General features: G+C 39.5%; 1 long non-coding RNA gene across 1 annotated transcript in view; it reads left to right on the top strand.

Annotated features, from left to right (window-relative positions):
• Nucleotides 1–13,966: 13,966 nt before the first annotated feature.
• The window catches only part of LOC119937942, a 33,222-nt gene continuing 23,787 nt past the window's right edge, over nt 13,967–23,401 (top strand). Inside the window, exon 1 of the long non-coding RNA XR_005454293.1 lies at nt 13,967–14,049. This is a non-coding gene — a long non-coding RNA (uncharacterized LOC119937942). The remainder of the gene's footprint in view (nt 14,050–23,401) is intronic.

Below are 23,401 nucleotides of genomic sequence, written 5' to 3'. Positions count from 1 at the left end.
GGGGCAAGGACTGTGCCCAACCCAATTTGTATCTACCCCAGTGCTTAGTACAGTGCCTGGCACATGACAAGTGCTTTACAAATACCACAATTATTATTACTATTATTATTATTGTTATCATTATTGTTACTATTACATACCAAATAAACTAGCTAAGTAGAACAGAAGGAAATGTTTTCTTGGTGTGGTAGTTATAGTATCAAAGAAGATGTCTCCTAAGATTTTCACTTGTGTGTTGACAATAGCAAGACACAAAGCCCAGAAAGAAGAAGGTTAAAGATAACCCAGAAATCAGTCGTGTTTACACCCACAACTTAATAAAGCTGCTGTCAGCTAGACCACATATACCTCAACTAAAGAGCTTTCTACTTATAGGAGTGGTGCTCAGAACGGCACTTCCACTGGCCACATTTCAGTGTATCACCCCATACTTCAGTGTGAAAAAGCAATATCAATTCAATAAGGTAGCAAACATTCTGATGTCTGTGGGCTAAATTTAGCAAATATAGAGCAAAACACCATTTCAGGAAGGAACAGACCAGATTACTTAAGCAGAGAAAATATTCTTCAGAAAAATGTTTAATGGAAAAGTATTATTGGGGCAACTCTGGTCTTTAATTACAAGGGAAGGGTCCATTAAGTGAGACACTTGGATTAGTCCATATGGACAGTGAAAAAGAGATTCTGAATTTACAACTAGATTGTAATCACCCCTCTAGGTAGTTAGAAATTCAGTGTTAGAAATATCCGCAGAGGGAGTCAGCCACTTATTCTACCATCATCAGATCTAAGATCCACCTCCCTTATCTGGCTCTGAGATGCCTCTGTTCCTTCATTTGGCTTCTTGGATCTGTCCCGATTTCTTAAAGTGAGGCCAAGAGGATGTGTGCATGCAAACATGAACACAATACTTAAACGCACATGCTCAGTTAAGCGTACGGACACCTGAACACAAACCAGCCAAACTGATACATTGCTCATGTTTTGAATATTTCTGGAAAATTGAGGTAACTAGGTGAGGGGAAGGAGATACTTTAGGGGGGGAATGAAGGGTATTAAGATGTTGGAATACCAGGCTATGACTTGTTGATTGGTGGCAGTGAGTCCCAAAACTTGTGAGCAGGGAAGAAAGAACACTTCCTTCAGATATGGTGAAGGCTGAAGGCTACTTGGGGAGTCAGAGTCTGGGTTTAGCAGCCCTGAGACCAGAGAAGTTTAGAAAGACACTTCCCTAACTTGCTTCCCATTGCAGGTGAGGTGGAAGCCAGGAGTCAACCTCAATTTCTTCTTCCATATGCTCGTGTTTCCAGGCTTGGATCAACCTAACATCAATACAAAGGGTTAAAATGCTTAATAATGATGGCAACTGGGAGAGAGTAACTCAATAAAACTTTTCTGTTTTAATTTTTATTTAATCACCACCACCACAAAACACTCAATCTCAGACCGGTTACTACCGTTTTGCCCTTTCATGTGTTGTAGATGCTATTATCGATAAATATCTCCATCACAAGCCCATTTAGCACAAAATCTATGGTCAATTTTGAACTAATAGATCATCCTATTAGTATATTGAAACTAAATAGAAAAAATTTGGTCACTATCTAAATTACTGGTTCCGTCTATAATGAAGTGTTCAAATAAGAAAGTTAATTAAAATTTATAGCATTGACTTTCATATTTTTAAAAACTATATTGCAATAAATCATCTCTTAAAGTAATTTATAGGTCTTAAAGATTTCTGATTTTTTCCCCTCTTACTCAGAGCTGAAACTGAATAAAAGCTATAAACTGGATGAATCCCTAAAGCTAGCTAGATCAGTTTCCAAGGCATAAGTATGGTATTAAATTACAAATATTTTTCTCAGGATTATTTGAAAGAGTAAATATTTAAAAATTATTGAGGCACATCAGCAAGTGAATAATGATGATAATGTCATAAATCTTTAAAACATAAAATGTTCTTTTAAAATTAAGCCCTTTAGTTGACCTTTGCTGGAAAGGAGTAAGAATTTCTTTATGTAGCACTTCACATTCAAAGCCAGTTTGGCTCAGCAGATAGAAGATGGGATAGTGGAGAGTTGGATTTTCAAGCCAACTCTGTCATTAACCTGCTATGTGAAGCAGCGTGGCTCAATGGAAAGAGCACAGGGTTGGGAGTCGGAGGTCATGGGTTCAAATCCCGGCTCCACCAATTGTCAGCTGTGTGACCTTGGGCAAGTCACTCAACTTCTCTGTGCCTCAGTTACCTCATCTGTAAAATGGGGATTCAGACTGTGAGCCCCACGTGGACACCCTGTATCCCCCTCCAGCTCTTAGAACAGTGCTTTGCACATAGTAAGCACTTAACAAATGCCATTATTATTATTACTTAGCCTCTTGGGCCTCAGTTTCCTCATCTGTAAAATGGAGATAATATCCCTGCTCTCCTACCCCTTAAGCTATGAACCTCATATGCGAAAGAGACTGCCTGATCTGATTATCTTGTAGATATCCCAGTAATAGTTTAGCGCTTCACCTAGAAATTACCTAGTAAGAATTGTAATAGGGAATCATAAAAATTTCAATATGGTTTGTAAACATCTAATGAGTCCTCACCGAATCCTGCAGTTGTGTTTCACAAAATCTCATGTGAGTTATGGTACTAAAAATATTTTGCTTTGGAACCAGTGACATTATTATTATTGTAACTATTATTATTAGTATCATTTGTTTGCAATACAATTATTTCAGTCTGGGTCAGAAATGTGCCTCTGAGAATCTTTCCCTTTTTTCTCCAAGGCATGCCTGCTGACCTGGACACAGTGTGTTCCATGGACTAGTCTGTGACAGACTTGAATAGTCTACAATGGGAGCTTTCCAGCGCTTGACTCTTCCCTCTTCCGTTACTATAGAAACGAAGAATGGCACAGAGATAAGAATAGTGTACATTTTCCATTTTGATCAGTCCTTTGTATTGCAAATTAATAATAAGCTGGAAGTCAATAATGAAGGCAGATACTTTTCTAAGCAGCAGCCGAGGATGTTAACAGGAGGTTCTGTGGGAAGCGTTAAGCAAATTATAAGTCAGTCACTTCTTAAGGCAAACAATTACAACAAAGGAGGAAGCTGATGATTTTCATAAACACTAGAGAAAATAACTTCCGAAAGCAGTTTTCAACCCTGAATGATTCACAGAATGGCATGTTCTAGTGGAAGTTAGTTGCTTATCATCCCATTTTCAGACCATGGTTCACGGTGTTTAATTAGGTGTGTGATACGCCACTTGCCAAAAAGAACCCACTGACTTAAATTGACACCTTGGGATAAAAGAAAGAAAAAAAAATACCTCTGCTCTCATTTCCTGAGGAGAAATTCATACTTACAAGCAATTTGAGAAAACGGGAGGCCAAGGAGGATCAATTGGAGTAGAAATCAAAACAGAATTGCACAACAAACACCATGCCATATGTGCCCATCACAAAAATATCTGTTCATCTTCTGGTTTTGGAAAAGTGTATCTTGGTGTATCACTGGCATCTGGACTGTCTTGATCCTCCAAGGGTGACAGAAGTGATCTTTAATCACACTAGCTGTATTTTAGTCTCAACAGCCACAACTACTTCCCCAAGGTCTTTTGTTTCACTGAATTTCTATTCACAGTTGCCAAATACCCACAGAGTGTGATGGAGAAAGAGTCAGATATGGTACAGTGAACTCTGGCCCAATCACAAGCTGTATCAATGTAGAGAGGCCTAAAGATCGTGGTGAATTTCTCAGAGAAGCTAAGTTTGGCTGTCGATTTGCAGCACCTTCGTGTGTTTATGGGTCAGTTGATGTTTGAAATTCTCTTAAAATAGTATTGGAGATTTGGGTATTTCTGGAATTTTTAAAGAATTTTACAAGATCACATCCCTCCCCTGCATTTGATGAGGAAGCCACATTGCTCTTGTTGGCAATGGAAGGTAGTAGGATTTCCTGCTAACTTTAAGTCAGTTTTTACCCTTTCTTCTTGAAGATTGTGATTTTGATGGTACACTGGAAATTCTGTGGAAAAGATTACTTTTTCCGTTATCTTGAGAATTGGATATTCTCCTTTCTTACAGGTCCAGAAATCCAGATGGTTTATCATTTGTTATGACTTTGTGGCAATGATTTCCTAAATAGTTGGAGCTAAGGCCATTCTTGTTTCACATTTTAGCTGGTTTTCTCTGGTACCAAGGGCCACCTTGTCATTTGAAACAATTTATAAGTGAAAGAAGCATTGTTTCAATAATAACAATAATTATTATTATTATAGAATTTGTTAAGTGCTTACTATGTGCCAAGCACTGTTCTAAGCACTGGGGTAGATACAAGGTCATCAGATTATCCCAGGTGGGGCTCACAGTCTTAATCCCCATTTTACAGATGAGGTAACTGAGGCACAAAGAAGTTAAGTGGCCTGCCCAAAGTCACACAGCAGACAAGCAGTGGAGCCGGGATTAGAACTCACAACCTCTGACTCCCAAGCCGTTAGAGCTCTTTTCATAAGCCATGCTGCTTCCCATTTAAGTTTTCCCATGACACTTTAAAACCCAGTGTTTGTGCTGTGATATTTATTCTGGGAATTTTAATACTCCAGCTTCTCATTCCATCTAAAATATCTCAAGTTGTTGGACCCCATCTTGGATTTAAATGTTGAAGGAGCTAAAACATTATAGGTTGTTTAAGTAAATCTGTCCAAAATCTGGAGTCTAAATTTTTCCATGTTCCCTTTCAATGCATGGTTTTATTTGTATAAATGCCTGCTTCCATTAGAACATTAAATAGCTTCTTCATTTCTGGTTATTTTTCCCTTGAATTTCAATTTGCTGATTTCACCTATAGATGACTCTCATTTTCCCCTACATTATTGTATTATGCCATTTCTAGTCAATGCCAAGAATCTTTTCTTTAATTTGACAAATCTAAAAGTATTCTTTCTCCATTTTTTCCCTTTGAATTCAATTAGCATAAATGTTTTCTTCAATCCAATCTAAGATTCAGTTACCTAACTCCCTAAATTCTTCTGCAGAAATGAATCATGCTTCCATGGTTCAATCTGATTTATAAACTGTATACTTATACAAAATCAAATTTGAGGGAAATAAAGTTTGAAATTCCCTTTTCTCTGTAATCTGAGTCCCAGATTATGTTAGTGTCCAGGAGATTTTTATCCAAGTAAGTTTATGAGTCCATGCAATGACCGCCGTTGCTTGGGTGCAATTGTTACTGCTACTACTTAGTTTCACAGTCTTCCTAAAGCACCTTTTCAAAAATAATCATCCCTGTCCTTATTGCCACACACCAAGATAGTATTTGGCTAGTGCTATTCTCTAGAACTTTACAACTATGTAGCCTCTATGCTCCTTAGCAGGTTTTTGGGTATCCCATATGTCATCCATTCTGTATATCCCGCCTAGCATGTCTTATTTTGATTCCAATGGGCTGACTGTACTCTATATTCTCATTATTTGTAGTTGGATCTTGACATTTGTGGTTGATTAAGCATGCAGATTATTTTATGTAGTGGCTTATCACTACAAGGCTTGTTTTGTGGAGGACTCAGGCCTTCAAGTCCTATAAAAGTTTGGATGTATTGACAGCATGGCAGAGTGGAAGGCATACGGCCCTGAGAGTCAGAGGACTCGACTTCTAATTCCCTGATCTGCTACTCGCCTCTGTGTGACTTTGGGCAAGTCAGTTAACATCTCTGTGTCTCAGTTTCCTCATCTGTAAAATGGCTATTCACTGCCTGATCGCCATCTCTCTTAGATTGCGAGCCCCATGTGAGAGAGGGATTCTGTCTGATGTGATTACCTCATTTCTACCCCAGTGCCTAAAAATACCAAAATTATTACTTTAATGCTGTAGACTTTCAATTTGGACAACAACTCTCCTTGTCAATTAACCCAGAAATCACACTGGGATTTTACATTTCCTTTTATGTTTAGTAAACCATCAATTAATGGACAATATGTGGTACCTTGGGAACAAACTAGTGCCGATATTCAACTGTACAGCACCAATGGCAGTTGTGTGTGAGCAAGACACAGCTACTGTGTGACTCAGTTACCTCATCTGTATAGTGGGGATTACGAATGTGAGTCCTAGGTGAGGCAGGGATTGTGTCCAACCCAATTTGTTTGTATCTTCCCCAGCACTTTGTAAAGCATTTGGCACATAATAAGCACTTAACAATGAAGCCCTTAGAATGGTTTATTAGCTCCTTTCACCATGCCTGCCAAGTAATGTGGATCTCAAATAGCTATGTAAATTCATTAATCTCATAAAGCAATTAGTAGAAAATCCAATGACTGTTAAATGATTTCAAAATGAATTACTTACAATGTGCTATTTAATTTTTATGTGGGCTCATTTATTTACATAAAATGATTTTTATTAAATAAAGCAAAAAATTAGTAAATTGCATTCCAGGGAGCCCATAATGAACACAATAAATGAAATCTTGGGATTCATTGTCCTGGATAAATTCCACTTCTTTACTTGTACATATTTATTCTATTTATTTTATTTTGTTAATATGTTTTGTTGTCTGTCTCCCCCTTCTAGGCTGTGAGCCCGCTGTTGGGTAGGGACCGTTTCTATATGTTACCAACTTGTACTTCCCAAGCACTTAGTACAGTGATCTGCACACAGTAAGTGCTCAATAAATACGAATGAATGAATGAACGAATAAAATCCTCAGAGCTCAACAATCGTTCAGTATCATGTCAGACTTTTGCAGAAAGGATGAAATTGGCAGTTTATTTTGGGGGGAGTTTGGTGTGAGGAGAGTTAAATGAAAATGAAGAAAGAGGAGGGAGATTAGCAGCATGGCTCAGTGGAAAGAGCACAGGCTTTGGAGTCAGAGGTCATGGGTTCGAATCCCGGATACACCACATGTCTGCTGTGTGACCTTGGGCAAGTCACTTAACTTCTCTGAGCCTCAGTTACCTCATCTGTAAAATGGAGATGAAGACTGTGAGCCCCACGTGGGACAACCTGATCACCTTGTAACCTTCCCAGCACTTAGAACAGTGCTTGGCACATAGTAAGCACTTAATAAATGCCATTATTATTATTAGTGAGATTAGACAGGCAAGAAAAAGGAGACAGAACTCTAATACTTGTAACTGATAGGTGTCTACTCTCTCTCCCATTTCATTATAAGCTACTTTAAGCAATATGTCCTAGCAGGATGACCTAGGCCTGGGAAACCAGGGGATCTGGGTTCCAATCCACTTTGCCACTTGCCTAGTGTATGACCTGGGGCAAGTCACTTAACTTTTGAGTGCCTCAGTGTACTCATCTGTAAAACGAAGATTAAATACCTGTTCTTGCTCCCTTCGGAAGCTTTGAGCACATCGTAAGAGCTCAATAAATACAATTAAATGAATTAATGAATGAATGTGCTCTCCATGAGAACACGACCTGTGTGTGTCTGACCTGCTTATCTTGTATATTCCCCAATGCTTAGAACAGTGTTTGGCACATAATGAATGCTTAATGAATACCATTATTACTGAAGGTAGAAGCCAATTATTTTCTTCTTTAATACTTTTCCAAGTGCTTTGGTCTGTGCTATGCATACAATAATTGCTCAGTAAATACCACTAACAGTGAGGATGCACAGTAGTAGACAACACCAAGCTTTATCTGTTCCCCTTCCCTAGAATCTCTCTTGAGAATAACCAATCCCCGTTTTAATATTATTACTTATTTGTCAGTGCTGCTATAATATTACCACCATAAATACAAAATCTTCATTAATGTTAGAGAAGGTATGATGAAGAAAGAAAAATAATGCTTGCAAATGTCAGAAAAAGATGGTGACCTTGTTTGGAAATCATCCCCACCGTATTTTGTTTTTTTTTTAATTTATTATAAGGAACATCTTTTCGGTTAACTCGGTTTTGGGTGTGTGATATTTATATTACGTTTTCTTTTGAGCTGAAGAGTCTGGATTGAGGAAATATGAAGATCATTAATCTCAAATTTATGGAGAAATTAAATATGAGGACTAAAAAAAAAGAAACCTTGGAAAGATCAATGAGGAATTTTGTTCTGTGCATTTTAAAAGGTCTGTCATCCCACCCATGTTTAATTCATTGCTTTCTATCATTACATTTTTGAGCAACATGACAGGGTTACAAATTTTCTTATCCAGTTCCAATTAGCCTGGGCTACAGCTAGACAACATTAAAACACTTGGACTTCAAAGTAGATAAAAATCTATTTGTTCTCTACAGCAATTACACTGTCTTGACCAGCACTCTGAATTTGACTTGGTTTTCCAGAAAATTTGCATTGGCTAAGTGAGAATTTTGGACAGTGGTCTGATCTGACATATATATATATATATATATATATATATATATATATATATTTGAATTTATTTAAATCCTAATGAAACAAAGGATACACACAAAACTGAGCTGAAAAGATATTTCTTACAATAAATTTTTAAAAAATAGGGTGGGGATGATTTCCCAATAATGTTACCACCATTGACACAAAATATACTATGATGGACTTGATGATCACATCAGTTAATTGATAATATTTAACATAGCAACTCTCCTCAAAAATAATGTATTTTCATCCCCAAGAAAGTATGTCCACTGGAAGCATAACCCATTGCGTACTCGTGAGGAAGATGGATATTTTAAATATCCTTAATTAATTGAAGTGATCACAAAGTCCATTGTAGTATCTCTTTGCTTAATGAATGAAAGAAATCAATGATGAACAAAATCTGAGAGTAGATTAAAATATTAAAGACAAACTTTAATGAGAATAATTTTACTGCATATTTTTCAGTGTTAAATTATTTATCAATAGCTAATGATTCTCAGTTTTAAATGTGTTAAATATTTAATAACCTCTTACATTCCTGTCACAAATACCTGACAGTGGCCAAGCACGCACAAGGTAAAGTTTATTCAGGTTGAAAAAACTTTTGCAGAAGCTGCCAGCAATTCAACAGTGATAACAATATCTTATTCATTAAGTAGATAATATTAGGATGTGAGTAAATGACACATTGCTGCAATAATAATAATAATAATGGCATTTCTTAAGTGCTTACTATGTGCAAAGCACTGTTCTAAACACTGGGGAGGTTACAAGGTGATTAGGTTGTCCCACAGGGGCTCACAGTCTTCATCCCCATTTTACAGATGAGGGAATGGAGGTAAAGAGAAGTGAAGTGACTTGTCCAAAGTCACACAGCTGACAATTGGCAGAGTTGGGATTTGAACCCATGACTTCTGACTCCAAATACCAGGCTCTTTCCATTGAGCCACACTGCTTCTCTAATACTACAGTGCAATACTGCACTGCACTGAAGAACATGAAAATAGTATATTTTCTTTGTCTTTGAGCATATTGGTTGATTAGTTTGATTAGGGTGAGCCAAATGAAGATGATGATAATAATGGTGGCATTTGTAAAGTGCTGATTGTGCGTCAGCACTTTACTAAACACTGGTGTGGATACAAACAACTTGTTGGGTTGGTCACAGTCCCTGTCCCACGTGGGGCTCAAGGTCTTAATCCCCATTTTACAGATGAGGTAACTGAGGCACAGAGAAGTGAAGTGATTTGCCCAAGATCACACAGCAGGCTAGTGGAAGAGCTGGATTAGAACTCAGGTCCTGCTGACTCCCACTAGACAATGCTATCTTGGCATTATTTCCCTTAGTAGCCTGCTTCACCCCTAGAACTTTTCTAACCATTCGCCACCACCCCCTCATCAGTTACTGAGCACTGAGAACCTCACAGATCATGTTCTAAACCGTTGTGATTTATTTTCTTTTCATTCAACTTATTGTTTGTTTCCCCCATTAGATTATAAACTTCTTGTGGACAGGGATCATGTCTTCTGGGTCTTTTCTATCAGATTAATCAATCATTGGTACTTCTGGAGTGCTTACTGTGTGGAAAGGGATTTCTGATAGGGGTATTAATTGTTCAAGGTGCATTTGATTAGATTCTGTGGGTGCCTGGATTGCCCCACCTGAGCATCCTCCGCCCAGTTGAAGGGGTTGATTTGTGACCTGTTAATGAACGACATCCTCAGGTTCCAGCAGAGAGGACACACCTGCCAATCGTATGACATAATCTGACCGAAATGTGTGGGGGGATGGGGATGTGGGAAATATTCCCACAAGCCACACTACACTTTCATTCATTCATTCAATTGTATTTATTGAGTGCTTACTGTGTGCGGAACACTGTACCAAGCGCTTGGGAAGTACAAGTTGGCAACATATAGAGATGGACCCTACCCAGCAACGTGCTCACAGTTTAGAAGGGGGAGACAGACAACAAAACAAAACATATTAAAATAAAATAGAATAGCAAATATGTACAAGCGAAATAGAGTAATAAATCTGTACAAACATATATACAGGTGCTGTGGGGAAGGAAAGGAGGTAGGGTTGGGGGGAAGAGGAGAGGGAGAGGAAGGAGGGGGCTCAGTCTGGGAAGGCCTCCTGGAGGAGGTGAGCTCTCAGTAGGGCTTTGAAGGGAGGAAGAGAGCTTGCTTGGAGGATGTGCAGAGAGAGGGCATTCCAGGCCAGGGGGAGGACGTGGGCCGGGGAACACACTGTGTTGTGGTTCTTTGTTGAGGGGGTTGTGTCAAACAAACCAACCCCCTGGAGCCCCAGAATGCTGCATATCAGAGATCGGTGGATTGCCATACAAGCAGCATGGCCTATTGGCAAGAGAACAGGCTTCACAGAGTCAGGGGACATGTATTCTAATCCCAGCTCTGCCACTTGCCTGCTGTGTGACCTTGGGCAAGTTGCTTCACTTCTCTGTGCCTCGATTACCTTATCTGGGCGGTTAAGACTGTGAGTCTCACGTGGGACAACCCGATTACCTTGTCTCCACCCCAGTGCTTAGAATAGTGCTTAGCAGAGAAGCAGCATGGCTCAGTGGAAAGAGCACAGGCTTTGGAGTCAGAGGTCATGGGTTCAAATCCCAGCTCTGCCATTTGTCAGCTGTGTGACTTTGGGCAAGTCACTTAACTTCTCTGTGCCTCAGTTACCTCACCTGTAAAATGGGGATTAAGGCTGTGAGCCCCACGTGGGACAACCTGATCACCTTGTAACCTCCCCAGCTCTTAGAACAGTGCTTTGCACATAGCAAGCGCTTAATAAATGCCATCATTATTATTATTGGCACATAGTAAGCATTCAAAAAATACCATCATTATTACTAATTATTATTAATACCCCCCACCCCACTGGAAGACAAAAAGGGCACACACTGGTAGGTGAGGGGACTCTGAGGGTGTCGTGTCTCTCCCACCACACCTCTAGAGGACAGAGTGGAGGTCACCGAGACACTGCTGTAGGAGGATCATGGAATGCTTCCCTAAGGCACTGTACTAAGCACTGGGGTGGTTACAAGCAATTGCGATTGGACACAGCCCCCTGTCCCATCTGGGGCTCATAGTCTCAATCCCCATTTTACAGATGAGGTCACAGAGGCACAGAGAAGTGAAATGACTTGCCTAAGGTCACACAGCAGACACATGGTGGAGCTGGGTTTAATGACTCCCAAACTAGGGCCCTACCAGCTATGCCATGCTGCTTCCCCCTTGTCGCTTGGTCGTTGATTACTTAGTTCAAAACACTTACACAGTGGATGAAGCAAAGAGATAAGGTGGCTACTTCAATGGACATCTTGAAGGACTTCATCCGATAAAAGCGCTGTAGCTCAAAATGGCACAAATGTTTTATGGAACCATGCAGAACACCGTACTAAGTGCTTGGGAGAATACAATGCAATGGAGTGGGTATATAGGATATCTACCCTCATGGAGTTTATGATCCTGTAGGGAAACAGTCATTAAAGTGTAGCACAACTGCTTGACAAATACTATTTATTGATGGATCAAAGACCATACAATCTAATGGGGAACAAAAGCACACACAAATGGCAAAATTGTAATAGTTCCAAGATTACTCTTACTCTCAGTGTTCTGAAAGAGTTGGGGCTGAGAGTTGAGAATTCCCAAATAGTAATATGTTTTAGGCATTTACACTGAGAAAAGATTTCCAAGTTTGCATTGAAGACTAAACTGATAGATTCCAGTTTCAAAAAGAAAAGAAAGTGGGGGGAGATGGGTTTGGTATATGATTGTCATTCCTGTTGCATTTTCTTATGCAGATTCCTAACAAGAACACAGTTTATATCTAAATACGTGGCTCGGAACATATTCCCTACATAAATAAATATATCCAGTTAAAAATGCACAACACTAGAACACTAGAATGGAATTTCAAAGATTTGGGCCTGTCTCCTCTGGAGAACATAAAAAGACAGAATAAAGTCTTATCTGATCTTCGAAACAGTAAAATAGTCTGTGAGCCTGTCAACTTTAGGGGTCAGTGATTATAAAATTCTTGGATTGGCTGCCATTAACCCTAGACCTAATGCATAAGTAAGTTGAAACACTACCTTGAATAATCCAGAGGCTTTTTTCTTTCTTTTTTTAAATAGCATTTTAAGTGCTGACTATGTGCTAAGCTCCGGGGTTGATACAAGATAATCAAGTTGTACACTGGTCACATCCTACATGGATCACGCTGTCTTAATTTCTATTTTGCAGCTGAGATAACTGAGGCCCAGAGAAGTTAAGCAACTTTCCCATGGTCACACAGCAGACAAGGGGTGGTCCTCTGACTTCTAGTTCTGTACTCTTCCCACCGAACAAAACTGCTTCTCCGGTTGTGATATTTTCATTCATAGTGATTGTTGAAGGAAGTGTGTGTGTGGTTAAGTATTGAATGGAGAGGAGTGATACTACAGGAATGGAGATCAGCAGCAATGTTGACACAGCACCCAAGCCAAGATATAATAATAATAATAATAGTAATAATAATAATAATAATGGAATTTATTAAGCACTTACTATGTGTGTAGCACTGTTGTAAGTGCTGGGGAGGTTACAAGATGATCAGGTTGTCCCACAGGGGGCTCATAGTCTTCATCCCTATTTTGCAGATGAGGCAACTGAGGCACAGAGAAGTTAAGTGACTTGCCCAAAGTCACACAGCTGACAATTGGCGGAACCGGGATTTGAACTCAAGACCTCTGACTCCAAAGCCCGGGCTCTTTCAACTGAGCCACGCTGCTTCTCTAATGACAAGCAGCTGCTGGTGCATGGTGGCTATTTGGATAGAAATGAAAGGGAAGGCTATGGAAAACTTACGGAATTAGAAGCAATAGGATGTGGTAATTTACTGGCTTTGGGAGTTATGAGAGAGAGGAATTGAAGGACTTGAGTTGGTTAAGTAGAGGGTATGGTGGATTATGAGCCTTTTCAGAAAATAGAAATTTGAAATACAAACTACTTCAAAGAGCATTATTTTCTCCAAGAGATCCTAAACTGATTCTAAGGCTTATAAAAATGGATTATCCAATAAAAAAGGAAATCAAACATAAATTATTTGCATTGCTTAGTGAAAATCTATACTTCTGATTATTCATAGACATTTCAGTAATTGTGGCCCAAATCTGTCCTTTTATAGAGAAGGCCTTGATGGCATTAGTTTCTTCAGTCATTTCTTTTTCCCTTCTTGAAGATAGGGATTTTTAATCATCTGTTAGGAGCTGACATGGCATTCTCTCTCTTTTTTCCGCTATCCTTATTATAATAAAAATTGTTATTTAATTATACTCCTTCAGTATAACCTTGGAATTTCATCATAATATAGTGTTAGCCACCCTGGCCATGCCCAAAATATAAACTGGATGAATGATACTGGAAGAAAAAAAGCTATTCTTTGTTTTCTATCAATATTCACCTTCCCCAGCTCCCTACTCTTACCCATTCTTGCTGACTCCCTTCTCGTCAATTTATTAATGTGTCTGAAATGCTTAATTCTGATGTGCCGTGAAGTGATAGAAGAATCCACCTCTAACTTCATCACCCTTTTTCTCCCCTCCAGGAAAGAAGGAAATGAAAGAATTGAAGATTTCTGCTTGGCTTTGAGAAAGTACAGGGATGTAAAGATATTCTCTTTCTAAAATGGTGAGTTCCCCATGGTCAGATGAACTAAATAAATGTATTAACTAGATAAAGTACAAGATAAACATCAGGCCAAGCTCTTGGACAATATCATCCCACTTCTTGTTCATTAAGGAAAGTTTATTGAGGCCTTAATGAGGTACTAGACATCTGAGCAATTTTCCTTCTCATTGCTACTGTATTTTCTTCATATGGTAATTTTTAGAATTGAGAATGTTGAAAATTGTATTTGCATGTCTGATATTATTGTATAGACATTTTGTTTTTATTAGATGTAGATTTTTAAAAATTGGTTGCTGTAATTCTTTGCCATGTTACTCAACCATTAGAGTTTGCTAAGGAATTGCTAAAGCCTAATATTACTGTTAAACAAAACCTTAACAAAACACTGGGCAAATCTCCTTTTGCTAACTTTTTTAGTCCCCTTTCGTTTTCAGCACAGCTGGTACCTTTCATCTTTTATACTGACCAGCTGTCTCCATAGCCAGCTCACATACTGCTTTTTTTGGGCTAGCAAGTAATTAAAAAGGACAGTAATTACATTTCAAGGACGCTATCTGTTTCATCTATGAAAGGGGCTCTTTGTCCACAAAGCCAAATTAAAAAAGAAAACGAAAAAGGAGACACTTCTCAATCAGAAACTTTTCTGGTATCTGACATTATTCATAGTTTTAGCAATTATTGGACTTTATTTCACTTGAACAAGAACATTAAGCAAAAAGTTAAAACTCAAGTGGCTTTCTAATTAAGAGCAAAGAATGATAAACAATTCATTTTTTTCTGGGATTAGATCAATTTGTTTTATAGAAACAAAGTTTCAAATGCAAATATTCTCAAGGGGTTAACTCCACATTATATTGGTTATGCTTTCCTTTAACACAATTGCAAAGTCTTAAAAGTTTGAAGGCATTAATTTTTTTGCCAATTTTTTTTTCTCTTGGACCTAGTGAATTCAGTCAACAATTTCTGTTTGGAAAATACACAAAAATCCAAATATAAAATGTATTCCTCTTTTAGCCTGGATATTAACTAAAACATTTGTAGCTGTTTAAAGTTAATGTTGTATGACTGTGACAGTATTTTAAACCAGTTGAGAAAAAATTAAAATTCCATGACTTACTGAAACAGGTTCATGTTTTTTTTTCCATAATAATAATAATAATTTTGGTATTTGTTAAATTCTTACTATAGGCCAAGCACTGTTCGAAGCACTGGGGGAGATACAAGGTAATCAGGTTGTCCCTCATGGGGCTCACAGTCTTTAGTCCCCATTTTCCAGATGAGGTAACTGAGGCACAGAGAAGTTAAGTGACTTGCCCAAAGTCACACAGCTGATAAGAAGCAGCAGCGTGGCTCAGTGGAAAAGAGCACGGGCTCTGGAGTCAGAGGTCATGGGTTCAAATCCTGGCTCCACCACTTAGAGGATGTGTGATGTTGGGCAAGTCGCTTAACTTCTCTGTGCCTCAGTTACCTCATCTGTAAAATGGGGATTAAGACTGTGAGCCCCCGTGGGACAACCTGATCACTTTGTAACCTCCCCAGTGCTTAGAACAGTGCTTTGCACATAGTAAGTGCTTAATAAATGCCATAAAAAACGACTAGATGGCATTTTATTTTGATAACATGTCTGCCAACATTATAGAAAGGGCTACCAGATTTTGCATTACTTCTACTTTCAGCATTTATTGCTAAAAACAGACCTGCTGAAAGAGAGAGTTAACCATTCTCTGGAAGCAAACCTGCTCACCCTTGTGAGTTGATCTATTTCAGGACACGAGTGTGCAGTGTGGTAAGTTATCATTTATCCAGTATAGTAAATGAATAGTACCCAGGAGCCTGAAAGGAGAAATTCCCTTCACCATAAATCATGGCCCATTCCCCTGCCTAATCTTGTCCTTTTTTATCAGTTATATAAACTGGCCACCCCAAAATTGATTCTAAAGGGAGTGGAAAGTACTGAGATCCTGACTTTAGCCGTGTCAGCTAGTGCACTTGGCTAAAATTAATCCTTCTCCTCTGAGTTATTCTCTGTTTCAAAGCAGGGCACCTGCCATGCTTCAAGTTTCGTGAGCCCCTCAGGTCAAATTAATCAATTAATCTGTGATAGTTGTGCTTACTCTGTTGACAGCACTGATCAAAGTGTTTAGGAGAGTGTAATACAATAGAGCTGGTAGACTTTACCCCTGCCTTCAAGGAGCCTGCCATCTAGATGTTGCGTTTCCTCTAGACCACAAGTTCTTTGTGGGAAGATAATATGTTTACCAGTTCTATTGTTTTGTCCTCTGCAGAGAGCTTAGTGCAGTGATCTGCACACAGTAAGCTCTCAAAAATTACCAGCGATTGATTGATTGATTAATTGGGCACTGATATAAAACATCCCTTGTGCAGCTTCCCATGCAGTCAAAAGTTTGGTCTCTTGGCAGATGGGGCAAGAAATTGGCAAGCTGTGTAAGTATTTTTCCCATCCCTGCTTGTCAGAGGGTGAAATATTAAGCTTTCCTTGACCATGCGATAGAATATGTCTTCGACAAGCTTGGTTACCCACCATGCCGGGGTGTACTTTTTTCTCCCGGGAACCCCCAGTGTTCGTTCCTCAATCCACCTCAACATCCTCAGTTTGGTGACAACTTCCAACATAGAGGGGTGGCTGTTTGAACCACATGCCCCTATGTCAAAAGGATAAAAAGGACCTGGGAGTAAGATGAGAGATACTGGCCTTTAACCAGTGCAGCAAGTGAAAGAGCTAAGGTTGGGAGGAAGCATGTGATAATCTTGATTAGTTCTGACACTGTTTTTAAATAGACAAAAACCTCTGTTGGCCACTGGTATAGGCAGTACCAGGAAAGACAGTTGGTCTTTGCTCAAATACCACATGTAGGACCCATTTAGGGTCTGATTCTCTAGAACTGGCTCACTACAAAGAGAAAAAGCATAGCTCAGTGGAAAGAGCACGGGCTTTGGAGTCAGAGGTCATGGGTTCAAATCCCGGCTCCACCCATTGTCAGCTGTGTGACACTGTGTCAGTCACTTCACTTCTCTGTGCCTCAGTTACCTCATCTATAAAATGGGGATTAAGACTGTGAGCCCCCCGTGGGACAACCTAATCACCTTATAACCTCCCCAGTGCTTAGAACAGTGCTTTGCACATAGCACTCAATAAATACCATAATTATTATTACAAAGCAGCAGAGTGCATTTGTCATGTTTGGAAATTATTTATTTGTATTAACATCTGTCACTCCATCTAGATTGTAAGGTGGGCAGGGAGCATGTCTACCAACTCTGATGTAGTGTATTCTCCCAAACAATTAGAATAGTGCTCTGCACACCCAGTAAGTGTTCAGTAGATACCATTGAAGATGATGATGCCATCAGATGTTGTTCATAACGTCATTTTTATTGTTGTTTCACCTCTCATGTTTTACCCTTTTCAAATTTTATGTCTACCTAAAACTCTGCTCTTCCTCTTACTCCTGCTCACATATAGTTAAATGTGTGATAGAAGCCCTCTGTGGAACTTATATATGTATCTTTATGATAATGATGATGGTGCTTGATAAGTATTTACTATGTGTTAGAAACTGTACAAAGCGCTGGAGTGGATACAGGGAAATTGAGTTCCTAGTGCCCTTAAGCAATGAAGCAATAACTTTCAATGTCACCTCAGAGGTTACCTTCAAAAAAATGTGTGTGTGTCGGGGGCGGGGGTCAATTAAAGATCAGATGCTTTAATCCTGAATGATCAGAGATTGCGCCACCTGAATTGTTTCCCTCTCTTTCAGAGATGAACTGTTTCTAACGATATTTCATCCCTGGACAGAGGAAGTACGAAATGGCATTTCAAACAAAGCCTTTACCATGTCATCAAAATCCTTATAATAATAATCACGGTATTTGTTAAGTGCTTACTATGTGCAAAGCACTGTTCTAAGCGCTGGGGAGGTTACTAGGTGGTCAGGTTGGCTCACGGGGGCTCACAGTTTTAATCCCCATTTTACGGATGAGGTAACTGAGGCCCAGAGAAGATGTGACTTGCCCAAAGTCACACAGCTGACAGTTGGCAGAGCTAGGATTTGAACCCATGACCTCTGACTCCAAAGGCCATGCTCTTTCCACTGAGCCACGCTGCTTATAGTTGGTTGCCTTCCCAAGTGTAACTTATTTGCATGTCTGCCCACCCAGCTAGACTGTAAGGTACTTGAGGGAAATGATCAAGTCTACTAATTCTATTTTACTCTTCCAAGCACTTAATAAAATGTTCTGCCCAGTGCAATCACTCACTAAATACCGCTGATAGAATCCTGCCCATACTCTCCTGCTGAAAAATAGGCGTGCTCAGTCTGGAAAGTTTTGATTTCCACTTTTTCTTCGAGGAGTAAACCAGTTACCTATATTTCTCCCAGTGTCTTTCCAAGAGTGAGGTCCCTGCAGGGTCTTGCACAAGTAAATTTTTGAGGTATAAAACCAAAAACATGTGGTTGTTTTTATGGAAGCATATATTCAGGAAAATCAGTTTTCTTAAGCACCAAAGGTGGTGGACCCTGAAGAGAGATAAGGTCAATGGCAGAAGTTTCTCTCTTTCTCCACTCTCTCATTCTCCTGAATCACCTCCCCTTAGTTGTCCTCCCAATAGGTGAATTTAGGAGCCTGGGAGGGAGGTGTAGCTCCTACCTTGCAGAGATCAATCAGTCAGTGGTATTTATGAAATACCTACTCTGTGCAGAGTACTTACTAGACACTTGGGAAAGTACAAGACAATAAAGTGGGTAGATATGAGAAATGACATCAGTTCTCCAGGAGCTTTCAACGACTTGCATTCATTCATTCATTTAATAGTATTTATTGAGTGCTTACTGTGTGCAGAGCACTGTACTAAGCACTTGGGAAGTACAAGCTGGCAACATACAGAGACGGTCCCTACACAACAGTGGGCTCACAGTCTAGAAGGGGGAGACAGAGAACAAAACAAAACATATTAACAAAATAAAATAAATAGAATAAATATGTACAAATAAAATAAATAAATAGAGCAATGACTTGTACTGGCATCCTGAGCTTCAGATCAGGTCTTCCTTTTTATTTTGATCACTGTGTGCCTTGTTGATTCAATCAATCATTCGTATTTGAGTGTTATTACTGTGTGCAGATCACTGTACTATGCGCTTGGGAAAGTACGATACTAAAGGGTTGATAGACACATTTTAGTGCCAGGATCCAAACCTATATAATTTTGGTGGGGTCGACGGGAGTAATAATGTAATCACTGGGTAATTTGAGGGTTCTCATGTCACTCTCTTTGTCTTCATGAACAGTTGAATAAAATTTGAGGTTTATTTGTGCAAAACATTCAGATTTAAGATTGGGAACCTTTTCCCTTAGAAAAAGTTCTGACCTACTTTACCCGTTGATGTTTATTAAACAATATATTCCATATTTCTACAAAACCAATTTCAGCACGACCTAGGCCTAACTCACCATTTTCTCCTGATAAACAAATTAAATAGCAATACAATTTTCTGCCCTCTTAATGTCTCGAAAATCAAATTGACAAACATATGAGCTGATTCCCTCACTGGAACAAAATGTTCTATTCTGCAAGAACAACACACATTACCTTTCATTTTCTTTTCTACTGAGGCTTAATGTCTAGCATTTGAAAGACAGAAACTCCGAGAGGATCCATTTGAGAAGGGTATTTTGAGGCTTCATGCATCTAAAAGGCCTGTGACAATGCACTTTCTTCCATAGTGTTGCTCTGTAAGGGATGCAGTGGGGTTTTTAGCAAAATTAGCTTTAATCCATTTATTCTTCATTCAGCCCTGCTCTTCTATGAATTAGCTACATGAAATAAAAAGGGTGTCTTAAGGTTTGCATTTCAATAGCTCGTATTCTAGTCAGTTGAAGCCATTTTGACTTCTGGTTAGGAATAATGATATTTACAATAAGCAGGAAATGAGTCGGTGTGCTCTGAGTAAATACTTGACATTCTATAAGTCTGAGGCAATTATAAATGACCAAGTTCAGTACATAGCATGTATTCTATGTTACGCACCGGAGGCAATCTCTTTCGTGGAACAGCTATGTTGAGGAACAAATCTTCAGCTATCACTGAATCTAAATAATAATGAATAATAATTATGGTACCTGTTAAGTGCTTACTTTGTGCTGAGCACTGTTCTAAGCACTGGGGTAGATGCAAGTTAATCAGTTTGGACACAGTATGGGGCTCACATTGTAAATTGGAGTGAGTAGGATTTAATCCCCATTTTATAGGTGGGCGAGTTAGGCACAGAGGAGTTAAATGACTTACCCAAGGTCACATTGCAGACATGTGGCAGAGACAGGATTAGAACCCAGGTCCCTTTGACTCCCAGACTTAGTTTCTTTCCACTAGGCCACGCTGCTTCTCTAAATTCTAAATGACACTATTCTTTCACTTCCCATGTCATATGGTGGAAAAAATAACCCCTGTCTCTTCCATTCTTTTTCTCCTGAAATTTTAAATTTACCATGTAAACACTCAGTTTCATTATAGTAATTATGGAAATTCTTAAGAATTTAGCACGTGCCAAGTGATGGGATAAGTTATAATGTCATCAGGTCAGACAATGTCCCTGTCCTACATGGGGCTCAGTCTAAGAGGAAGAGGCAAACAGGTATTGAATCCCCATCTTACAGCGAAGGAAACTGAAGCCTAGAAAAGTAAAATCAGGTTGGCAAATGATGGTTAGAATTAAAACTCTGGTCCTCTGAAACAAGCCATTGAATGCTTTCCACCAGACCATGCCACTTCCATGAAAAGTCAATTTATTATTATTATTATCATTATTACCATTGCGTTTGTTAAGGGCTTACTATGTGTCAAGTACTGTTCTAAGTTCTGGTGTAAATACTAGTTAATTAGATTGGTCACAATCTTCTACTTGGGGCTCAGAGTCTAAGGATTACTTCCTATGCTATAATGGAGGATTGGGGTGGGACCCTTTTTATTTAAAGAAGGAAGGTGGGGAGGAACTTCAAGCTTCAGGAGGAGGACTAGCAATGAAAGAGTAATTTCCTGTGGGGCAATAATTGAAAAAGTTAATGTCACAAGTCAATGCAGAGAACAGTGTACCTTGCCCGGTTTCCCTCTGCCCAGGTGATTTATTAGGTATTTTCGAACACGACAGCCAAGTGTACCCTGTTCGGACTTTATTTCCAAAGAAACATCCAAATGCCACAGAACCTAAAAGCAATCTGGAGACTATGGCTTTTAACACGTCATTTTAATTTTTGAATAAGTATATAACCACCCTGGATATCCTGACACTAATTTAATGGTAATTTGCTTCTCCTACTCAACTTTCCTAAAGAATAAAATATATGATTAATTGCAAGTATCTGACCCATTAGTAAAATCTGAATATCCGCCACTGGGAATCCAAACTCATTTGTTCAGAGCAGTTTTCATTGATTCAGTTGTATTTATTGAGCACTTACCATGTAAAGTGCACATACTAAATGCTTGGGAGAGTATAATACAACAACAAAAAGACAAATTTCTGCCCACAACAAGCTTACAGTCTGGAGGGGGAGACAGACTTAATGTAAATAAATAAATTACAGATATGGACATAAGTGCTGTGGGCCTGGGAGGGGAGATGAATAAAGGGAGCAAGTCAGGGCAACACAGAAGAGAATGGGAGAAGAGGAAAGGAGGCCTTAGTCAGGGAAGGCCTCTTGGAGGAGATGTGCTTCAATAGGGATTTGAGGAAGAAGGGAATTCCAGGCCAGAAGCAAGACTTGGGCAAATGGGCGGCAGCAAGATAGACAAAATTGAGGTACAATGAGAAGGTTAACATTAGTATAGTGCTCTGCACACAGTAAGCGCTCAATAGATATGATTGAATGAATTAGAGGAGCGAAGTGTGCAGGTTGGGTTGTAGTAGTGAAGTGAGGTAGGAGAGGGCAAGGTGATTGAGTGCTTTGAAGCGGAGGTGGATGGGAAATGACAGGAATTTCTTGAGGAGTGGGGAAACATGCCCTGAAATGTTTTTGTAGAAAAATGATCCGGGCAGCCGAGTGAAGCGTGGACTGGAGTGAGGAGAGACGGGAGGCCGGGAGGTCAGCAAGGAGGCCGATATGGTAATCAAAGTGGGATGGGATAAGTGATTGGATTAACATGGTAGCAGTCCAATTGAACGGACAGGCAAGTTTGTGAAGCTGCTCCCTATCCTCCTCCCCTTTTGTGCAGCTTCTTATAGGATAGCCACCATCCTGGCTGGGGGCAGGGAATATGTCTGTTGTTGTACTATACTCTCCTGAGCACTTAGTACAGTGCTCTGCACACAAAGCCAGCATGGCTTAGTGGAAAGAGCCCAGGCTTAGGTGTCAGAGGTCATGGGTTCTAATCCCACCTCCACCACTTGTCATCTGTGTGACTTTGGGTAAATCAGTTCACTTCTCCGTGCCTCAGATACCTTATCTGTAAAATGGGGATTGAGACTGTGATCCCTACGTGGGACAACCTGATTACCCTGTATCTACCCCAGCGCTTAGAACGGTGCTCGGCACATAGTAGTGCTTAACAAATACCAACATTATTATTATTATTGACTGACTCCTCTACTCTCCATGCCTGGCATTGCTGGAGAGAGAACCAGTTTCTCAGGAGCAGCTGTGACTATGGTCTCATACAATAACGGCATTGTGAAGGTTGCAACTCCTTAGACCATGAAAGCTGGAGGACTTTTCCCTCCCCGAGGATTACTCCTTTTCTTAGCATCGTTGCTATTGAATTATTGCCCTTTCCTGATTTATTTCTCTCCTGATGCCACTCACCTTTAAGATGTGAGCCCCACTCATCCCCACAGAGACCAGGTTTTAATCAATACCCTTTGTGACTTCCACCAGGGCTTTGTACAGTGTGCTGTTCAAAGTGCTTAACAAATGTCAGTAATAAAAATAAGTTAATAATAACTCAGCTATATCACAAAGCAGGCCAAATTATACCCTACTTCTAAGTGCAATTTTGTACCTGAATATATTTGGAAATTCAGAGCCTGGAAATTGATACTGTGAAAATAGTTATCAGCAAATGGAAATAATCACCCCATTTCATAACATTACCTAACATCAAACCCCCCTCAAATTTACTGCGTAAGAGTGGGATTAAAATAGAAATTTGAGATCTATGTTTACATCTGGCTCTCTGTTTTCTACTCACATTATTTGGTGTTGGTTTATACACCGGCCAGTGATCAAAGCCCGTTAGAATGTTTCTGGCCTTTGGTAACTTGTATTCATGCCTTGAAATGATCCCTTTCAGTAGTTTAATTTTCCCTTTGATAGTCATCATCACAGCCTTATGTTTTCA

This window comes from Tachyglossus aculeatus, chromosome 16 (genome assembly GCF_015852505.1).
Source record: "Tachyglossus aculeatus isolate mTacAcu1 chromosome 16, mTacAcu1.pri, whole genome shotgun sequence".
NCBI classification, from domain to species: Eukaryota; Metazoa; Chordata; class Mammalia; order Monotremata; family Tachyglossidae; genus Tachyglossus; species Tachyglossus aculeatus.
The sequence above is the reverse complement of the archived record's forward strand: the minus strand, read 5'-3'. Positions and strand labels throughout refer to the sequence as shown.